At 45.4% G+C, this 9,928-nt stretch overlaps 1 long non-coding RNA gene across 1 annotated transcript; it reads left to right on the forward strand.

Annotated features, from left to right (window-relative positions):
- The first annotated feature begins 4,512 nt into the window (after window positions 1–4,512).
- LOC112612074 lies at window positions 4,513–6,100 on the forward strand. The gene is made up of 2 exons (XR_003116806.1): window positions 4,513–4,676; window positions 4,790–6,100. It is a non-coding gene; the product is annotated as an uncharacterized LOC112612074 (long non-coding RNA).
- The last annotated feature ends 3,828 nt before the right edge of the window (window positions 6,101–9,928 follow it).

Consider the following 9,928-nt stretch of genomic DNA (forward strand, 5'->3'; position numbering starts at 1 on the left):
GGTCTCAGAGATCTGGTATGGGCCCATGGTATGGACCCATGGTTATAATTTTTACCCTAATCTCTTGTCTCAGAGTCAACTTCTCTTCAGTTGGCTCAGTCCAAATAGAAGTATCCTCACCTGCCTATGAACTAGGTTTAGAAATGAGTCACCATCCCAACTGTAGCATATGAGAGAAACAATTCCAGCTGTGGACTACGTCAACCTGTGTGATTCAGGACCTCACCTGCGGGCTCTGTCCACCTGTAAGGGTGAAAATCCTAATGGATGGTAGGGTGAGAATATGAGAAACACAGTCTTATTTGAATGCTGGACTCTGTGGTGGCATTCTGTTCCACACTAGGGCTTTATACAATGTGTGAGAAAGTAATAATTTTCTATAACCTTCATACAAAGAGGAGACATGGGATCTTACCCATTTCTCTAATCCCAGCTAAAACAGACAGTATATTTTCTATTGACTGGTGTGTGGTATTAGAGTCATCATTGCAACTGTTAGCTGGACCAAGATACATGTCCCTACCTGTGGGTAGGGAGCAAACAGGAGAGTCACATCACCTGTGTTCTGGGCCAGGAATGTGTCACAATCTTCCCTGGCAGAAGGGACCAGGCAGAAGAGTAATATCACCTGGGTATTTAGCCAGGAATGTGCTACAGTCATAATCCCCTCCTGAAAGCTGGATGCAGGGTGCAGGCTGCAGAACCATGTCACCTTGGTAATGGGCCCAGCAATGTGTCAAAATGCTTTCTATGGGCAAGGCCCAATTAGGAGAGACTCATCATCTGTTTGCTGAGGCCAGCAATATGTCACAATCTTCCCGTAGGCAGGGCTCAGGCAGAAGAGAGCCACATTGCTTAGGTGATGAATGCAGAAATATGTCACCAGGTCTTCTGTGGACAGGCTCCAGCCAGGAGCCTTCCATTTTCTAGGTATCAGGCCCAGCAATATGTCACAATGCCCAAAACATGTGGGGATCAGGCAAAAAAAGAAAAAAGAGACTCACGTCACCTCAATGATGGATCAAGTGATATGTCACAATCTTCTTATTTGGCAGGTCCCAGGCAACAAAAATGTGTCATATCTCCTAGGTGATGAACGAACAGTATCATCTAATACCCCTTGTCTTCAGGGCTCATGCAGAAGGGTCATATCACCTACTTGTTGGGTCCAGCCATATATTACAATACACAATGTATGCTGGACCCAGGCAGGAGAGGAGAGTAACATCCCCTGGGTCCTGTGTCCAGGGATACATCACAGTGCCTCCTTGAGCAGAGCCCAAGAAGTAGAGAAGAGTCACACTACTTAGGTGCCAGATACAACAATTTGCCACAATACTTCCTGAGAGAAAGGCTTAGGTGGAGGTGTCACATCACCTTAGTGAGGGAGAAAAAAATATGTAACAATGTCCCTGGTAAGTAGACCTAGAAAAAAAGAGAAGCATCACATAACATAGGGCCAGTGCCCACTTATCTGTTACAATCACACCCGTGGGCAGGGCTCAGGCAAGAGTAGAGAGTAATATCATGTAGGTGCTGCAGCAAGCAATATGTCACAATTACCACTGTGGGCAGGTCCCAGAAAGAAAACAAGAATCACATCACCTAGGTCAGGTCATGGGCCCAGAGATATGTCACCGTGGCCCTTGTGGACAATAATCAAGCAGAAGAATGACATTGCTTGTGTGCTGGGTCTAGTGATAATTCATTATCCCTTCTGTGTGCCTGGCACAGGCAAAAGAGAAGAGTCACAACACCTAGCTGCTTGACCCAGAAATATGTCACTATCTCTTCTATGGGCAAAGTCCACGTAAAACAGCAGAGTCACATCAAATAAGTGATGCAGTCAGAGATATGTCATAATGCCTTCTGTTGGCAGGGCCCATGCAAGAGAGTCACATCACCTAGGTGTTGGACCCAGCCTTATATCACAATGCACAATGTATTCAGGGCTTAGGCAAGAGATGATAGTCACATCATTTAGGTCTTGGATCTATTGAAACATTACAATTTTTTATTTAGCAGAGGCTAAGCAGCCTAGAAGAGTCACATCACCTAGGCTTTAAGTCCAGCAACACCTTGCAATAACCCCTGAGAAGAGGGCCCAGGTAAAAGGGTAACATCATCTATGTGAAAGGCCCAGAAATATGTCACAATTCTCTGTGTGGGTAAAAAACAGAATGAAGAGGGAAGTTACATAACCTAATAGATGGGCTGATCTATACTTCACAATCACTCTAGTGGGAAGAGCTCAAACATGAGAGGAGAGTCACACCACATAGGTGCTGCATATTTTGCAATACAGAATGTATGCAGAGCCTGGAAAGGAGAGGACAGTCACATCACCTAGGTGCTGTTCCCAACAATACATTACAATCTCTTCTTGGGCACAGCCCAAGCAGTACAGGAATTATATTACCTTGCTGTTGGACCAAAAAATATGGCACAATATACCCTGAAAAAAAGGTCCAGACAGCAGTGTCACATCACCCGGGGAGGCTTTCAGAAATATGTCAAAATGCCTCCTGTGGTTAAGGCTGAGGAAGAAGAGAACATAACCTAGGGTCTGGGGCCAGCCATGTGTTACAACAACCTCAGTGAGCAGGGCCCAGGCATGAGAGGAGGGTCACATAACATAGATGCTGTCCCCAGTGATATGTCACAACTCACACTGTGGACAGGTCTCTGCAATAAAGGAGAGTCACATAATCTGGTTGATGGTCACAGAGATACATCACAATGTGTTTATCTCTTGTCCTTACGGACATGAACCAGACAGAATAGTCACATCTCCTCTGGGCTGTGTCCAGGGATAATTTACTCTCCCTTCTGTGATCTGAGCCCAGGAAGCAAAGGAGACTCACATTACCTAGGTGTTGGGGCCAGAGGTATGTCACAATGTCACCTGTTGGCAAGTACCAAGTAAGAGAGGAGAGTAACATCAAATAGATGAGGGGTCCAGAAATATGTCACAATTCCCCTTGTAGGCAGAATCTAGGCAGGAGACTCACATAACCTGGGTTTTAGACCTAGAAATATGTCACAAGATGCAATGTGGGCAATGCCAAGGCAGAAGAATAAAAAACATACACTCTAGGTGCTAGGTGCAGAAATATGTCACAATTTCATGTGACATTCCTGGACCTAACACCTAGGGTATATGTCTTTATTGTGACATCCTCACTCAGGTGCTTGACAGACATCTATGTCACAATTAGAGCTGCAATCAGAGCTGACCCATTTTCCTAAGCCTAGCTAAGAGACAGTATCTTTCATATTGGCTGGATGAAGTTATGAGAGTCATTGTGACTGCAAACTGAATTAAGATACATGTGACAATCCCACAATCGGGTAAGAAGGGAGTGAGCTGGAGAATCACATCACCTGGGTGCTGTGCCAGAGATATTTACAACCTTCTCTGAGGGCAGTGCCCAGGCAGGAGAGTCACATCACATTGTTGCTGGGCTGGAAGCATGTCATAATTTGTTCTAAGAGTAAGAACCAGGCAAGAGAGTCACAGTACCTGTGTTTTCAACCAGCGGTATGTTATAATCCCCTCCTGAAAGCAGGACTAAGGCAGCAGAGTCCTTTCACCTGGTTGCTGAGCCTAATGATGTGTCACAATGTCTTCTGTGGCTAGGCCCAATCAGCAAATGCACATTACCTAGTGCTGGCTCCAGTGATGTGTCACAATACTTTTTATTGGGATGGTCCAGGCAGAAGAGGAAATCTGAAACACCTAGGGGATGAACAAAAAGTCACATCTCAATAACCTTGTGGGCAGGGCCCACATCACCTAGCTGCTGGGTTCAGTGATATGTCACAATCCCTTCTGTGGGCTGGGCCCAAAAAAGAAGAGTCAAATCCCTTGGGTGCTGGGAAGAGGCACATTTCACACCTGCAAGGAAGTCCGAGAATGAGATTAAAAATTCCACACACGTCCAAGTTCTAGGTATGAGAGTCAATGCCTCCTGTATGTTGCTTCTATATAGATGAGCGACAATCTCTACAATGGACTGAATCCACTCATGAGAGCCTCGATTTTTTCTGTGTACTGTGTTCCCTTATTAGAATCACAGTCTCACAGGTGTGCTAGATTTTTGTCTGAGAGACACCAATCAATATGTGGACCAGATCCACTTATGAGAGTCAATTTTCCAACTTTTGACTGTCTCCAGGTATGAGATTCAGAATTTCAACAGTAGGCTGTGAAAGGATGACCATCTCTACTGTTTGCTGTGTGTGTGTAAGACTATCACAATCTTACATTTGTTCAGGGCCATGTTAAGACATGTTCTGTATCACCCAAGGGCTTTATATGGTATGCATGGGAGTCACAATTTCCTCTAAATCCTTTGTGCTGGTATGGACCCGTGATAGTGTCTTTAGCTTTAAGCCCAGGTATGACAGTCAACATCTTTCTAATTGGCTGGGTCCAGATAGGAGAGTTTCACCTGCCAGAGCTGGGTTTAGAAATGAGTCACCATCGAGGCGATGAACCGAGGGACTAGGCAGAGCAGTGGAACCGCCGCCAGGTCGCTGTAGGTCCACGCCGCCAGTCGCGCTGCCAACCCGCTCAGCGTCCGCCGCCGCCATGGGAGCGCAGGTGGAAACCATCTCCCCAGGAGACTGGCGCACCTTCCCGAAGCGCGGCCAGACTTGCGTGGTGCACTACACCGGGATGCTTGAAGATGGAAAGACATTTGATTCCTCCCGGGACAGAAACAAGCCCTTTAAGTTTATGCTAGGCAAGCAGGCGGTGATCTGAGGCTGGGAAGAAGGGGTTGCCCAGATGAGTGTTGGTCAGAGAGCCAAAGTGACTATGTCTCCAGATTATGCCTATGGTGCCACTGGGCACCCAGGCATCATCCCACCACATGCCACTCTCGTCTTCGATGTGGAGCTTCTAAAACGGGAATGACAGGAATGGCTTCCTCCCTTAGCTCCCTGTTCTTGGATCTGCCATGGAGGGATCTGGTGCCTCCAGACGTGTGCACATGAATCCATATGGCGCTTTTCCTGATGTTCCACTCCACTCTGTATAGACATCTGCCCGGACTGAATGTGTTCTGTCACTCAGCTTTGCTTCTGACACCTCCGTTTCCTCTTCCCCTTTCTCCTCGTGTGTGTGTTTACCTAAACCATATGCCATAAACCTCAAGTTATTCATTTTATTTTGTTTTCATTTTATGGTGAAGATTCACTTTCAGTCTTTTGGATATAGGTTTCCAGTTAAGTACCTGGTTAAGTATTAACAGCACAAGTGATAGGTTAACGTTAGAATAGGAATTGGTGTTGGGGGGGTTGCAAGAATATTTTATTTTAATTTTTTGGATGACATTTTTATCTATTATATATTAAACATTTTTGCTGCTGCTCTGCAAAGCTATAGCAGATTTGAGGTGCTGTTGAGGACTGAATTATTCTCCAAGTTGAGAGATGTCCTTGGGTTAAATTAAAAACCCTACCTAAAACTGAGGTGGGGATGGGGAGAGCCTTTGCCTCCGACCCCACCCTCCCCTTAAACCCTCTGCCTTTGAAAGCAGATCATGTTCACTGCAATGCTGGACACTACAGGTATCTGTCCCTGGGCCAGCAGGGACCTCTGAAGCCTTCTTTGTGGCCTGGCTTATTTTATTATTTTTATTTTTTTTTCATCCTGTGGTTTTTCTAATGGACTTTCAGGAATTTTGTAATCTCATAACTTTCCAAGCTCTACCACTTCCTAAATCTTAATAACTTTAATTGACAGTTTCAATTGAAGGTGCTGTTTGTAGACCTAACACCCAGTGAAAGCCCAGCCATCATGACAAATCGTTGAATGTTCTCTTAAGAAAATGATGCTGGTCATCGCAGCTGCAGCATCTCCTGTTTTTTGATGCTTGGTTCCCTCTACTGATCTCAGAGTTTCCTGGCTTTTCCTCCCTCAGCCCCTTCTCACCCCTTTGCTGTCCTGGTAGTGATTTGGTGAGAGAAATCATTGCTACCCCCTCCCCCCGGCACCATATATGAGTTTCAAGTTTTATTATTGCAATAAAAGTGCTCTATGCCAGCTTTTCTCAAAAAAAAAAGAAAAAAAAAAAAGAAAGAAAGAAAGAAAGAAATGAGTCACCATCACAACTCTGAACAGAAATTTACAAATGAATGTCACAATTTTCACTGTGGACTGCATCCGTGTGTGAGATTAACTGGGCTTTGTCCATGTGTGAGGGTGACAATCCTAATGGTTGCCAGGGTGAGTACATAAGAAACAGTCTCATCTGCACGCTGGGCCTTGTGATGACACTCCCTCTACCACCCAAGAGCTTTATACAATATGCGAGAGAGCGGTAACCTTTTATAACCTTTGTACAGAAAGGAAACCCAGGATCTTACCCATTTTTCTACACCTAGCTATGAGAGAGAGTATTTGTCCCCTTGGCTGGTTCAAAATGTTAGAGTCATTATTGCACTTGTGCACTGGGCTATATATAAAATCCTACCTATATGTGGGGAGCAAACAGAAGAGTCACATCACCTAAATGCTGAGCCAGGGATATGTGACACTCTTTTCTGAAAGAAGGGGCCAGGCAAAAGAGACACATCACCTGGGTTCTCAGCCAGGGATATGTTACAATTTCCTACTGAAAGCAGGGCACAGCCAACAGCAACACATCACCAGGATTTAGGGCTCAGTGTTACGTCACACTGTGACCTTTGGGTAATACCCAGGCATGAAAGACACATCACCTGGTTTCTGGGTTCCATGATATGTAGTAATCTTTCCTACAAACAGCATGAAAGCAGAGGAGGAGAGTCACATCTCTTAGGTGATGGATGCAAAAATATGTCACAAGGCCTCTGGTGGGCATAGCCCAGGCAGGAGTCTCTCATTCAGTATAAGTTGGGATCAGTATTAGGTCACAATATTCAACATATGCAGGGCCCAGGCAAAAGAGAAGAGTTACATTACCTAGGTGCTCAATTCAGTGATATGTTACAATAACCGTTTTTTTTCCTTTTCTTTCTTTGTCTTCTTCTTTTTTTTTTTTTTTTTTTCTGGCAGAGCCCAGGCGGCAGAAGAGAAGAGTCACATCATCTAGGTGATGAATAAAAAGATATGTCATTATTCCCCTGTGGGCAGTGGTTGTGCAGATAATTCACCTTGTATGTGTTGGACTCAGCAATATATCACAATGCCTGCAGCGCTTTGGAAGGAGAGGAGAGTCATATCACTTAGGTGCTAGGCCCAGCAATACATCTCAGTCACTTCTTTGGCAAAGCCCAAGCGGTAAAAAAGAGTCACATCACGTAAGTTCTGGGTATAGCAATGTGTCAAAATACCCCCCGAGAGGAGGACCAAGGAAAGAGAGTCACTTTGGTGAGAATATCAGAGATATGGGACAATTCCATTTTTGAGTATTCACAAAAAAGAAGAAAGTCCCATTACCTAGGAGCTGGGCTATGCTCTATGACACAATCACCCTAGTGGGCAGGTCCATTAAAGAGAAGACTGTCACATCACATAGGTGCTGGGCGAAGTGATATGTCATAATCCCCATGGTGATAGGCCCAGAGACATCTCACAATGACCTCTTTAGGGAGAGATCAGGCAGAAGAATTACATCATTTGTGTGCTGGGCCTAGTGATAAGTCACTGTCATTTCTGTGGACATGGCCCAGGCAGAAGAGCAGAGTCACATTACCTAGGTGCTGGGCCAAGAGATGTCACAATCTTTTATGTGAGCAAAACCAAGGTAAAAGAGAAGAGTAACATCAGATAGTAGGTGTTACCAGAGATATGTCACAATGCCCCCTGTATGAGAGAACCAGGCAGTCAAAACACATCACTTGGTTGCTTAACCTAGTGATATGTTACAATCTTTCCTGTGGGCATGATGCAGGCAGAAGAGGAGAGTCATATCTCCTATGGGGTGGATGCAGAGATAAGTCACAAGGTCTCCTATGGGCAGGGTCCAGACGGAAGCCTTCCATCCACTAGGGTTTGGGTCCAGTGATATGTCACAACACCCAAATTATACAGGGCCCAGGCAAAAAAGGAGAGTCACGTCACCTAGGTACTAGGTCCAATGATATATCATAATTTTCGATTTTGGCAGGGCCCAGGCAGAAAGCAAGGTTATATCACCAAGGTGATGAATAAAAATACATGTCATAGTTATGTGGACATGACCCATGCAGGAGAGTCACATCACCTAGGTGTTGGACCCAGAAATATGTCACAATATATAATGTATACAGGGCCAAGGCATGAGACGATAGTAACTTCACTTATTTGTTGAGCCAAACTATACAATCGTTTTTGGGGCAAGGCCCAAGTAGTAGAGGAGAGTCACATCACCTCGGTGTTGGGTCCAGCAATGTGTCACAATACCTGCTGAGGGGAGGGTACAGGCAAGAGAGCCATGTCACTTAGGTGAGGGGCCCAGAGATATCTCACAATACCCTCCGTGGGTAGAACTCAGGAAAAAGAAGAGAGTCACATAATCTAGAAACTGGGCCCCGCCATATGTTACAGTCACCCCAGTGGACAGGTCGCAGGCATGAGGGTAGAGTTTCATCACATAGGTGCTGGGCCAAGCCATTTGCCACAACCTTCACTGTGGACAGGTCCCAGGAAAAAGAGGAGAGTCACATCATTTAGGTAACAAAACCTGAGTTATGTCACAGTTACTTGTTTGGGCAGAGGTCAGGAAGAAGTATCACACAACCTGTGTGATGGACTAAGCAATACATCATTCTCTCTATTTTAGGCATGGCCCAGGCAGGAGAGAAGAGCCATATCACCTAAGCTCTGGATTCACAGTTATGTCCCAATTTCTCTTTTGGGCAATGCTCAGGCAAGAGAGCAGAGTCACATCAAGTGGTTGATGGGCCCAGAGATATATCACATTGCCCCCCTGTGGACAGGCACTAGGCAGGAAACTCACATCACCTTGGTGGTAGGACGAGCAATATATCACAATACGTTTTGAGAGCAGAGCTAAAAAGGTAACACCATCTTGGTGTTGACTGCAGAAATATCTTACACTTTTTTTTTTTTTTTTGTGGGCAGAACCTATAAAGAAGGGAAAAGTTGGCCAGGCACGGTGGTTCATGCCTATAATTCTAATGCTTTGGGAGGCTGACGTGGACAGACCACCTAAGGTCACGAGTTTAAGACCAGCCTGGACAACATGGGGAAACCCTGTCCCTACTAAAAATACAAAAATTACCTGGGCATCCTGGTGGGTGCATGTAATCCCAGCTACTCGGGAGGCTGAGGCAGGAGAATCACCTGAACCTGTGAGGCAGAGGCTGCAGTGAGCTGAGATTGCACCACTGCATTCCAGCCTGGGTGACATAGCGTTACTGTGTCTCAGAAGGAAAAGGAAAAAAGAAAGAAAGAGAAAAGTCACATAAGCTAGGCACTGGGTCCAGTTATATGTCACTGTCACCCCTTTGAGAAGGTAACAGTCAAGAGAAGAGTCACATCACCTCTGTGGTGGACACAGAGATACCTCACAATGCTCTCTGTAGGCAGGGCCAGAACACAAGGGTAACATAACCAGGGTGTTAGAACACGCAACATGTCACAATGGCCGATATGGGCAAGACACAGTCAAGAGAGTCACATAACCTGGGTGTGGGACTCAGTTATATATCAAAATGCCTCCTGTGGGCAGCAACAAAGAGAGAGAGGAGGTTCACATCACCTGGATATAAGGCCCAGTGATATGTTACAATCCCCTGTGAGCAGTGCTAAAGCAGAAGAATAGAGTAACATCACCTAGGGGCTGAGTCCAGCAATGTCACAATTCCATCTGGGCTGGGCCCAGGCAGATACGTCAAATCACAAAGGTTCTGTGAGGTGCATATATCACAATCACACCTGCAGGTAGGTCCAGTAATGAAATTAACAATCTCACACATGTCCCGGTTCTAGGTA

The sequence above is a fragment of the Theropithecus gelada genome, chromosome 19, assembly GCF_003255815.1.
Source record: "Theropithecus gelada isolate Dixy chromosome 19, Tgel_1.0, whole genome shotgun sequence".
Taxonomy (NCBI): domain Eukaryota; kingdom Metazoa; phylum Chordata; class Mammalia; order Primates; family Cercopithecidae; genus Theropithecus; species Theropithecus gelada.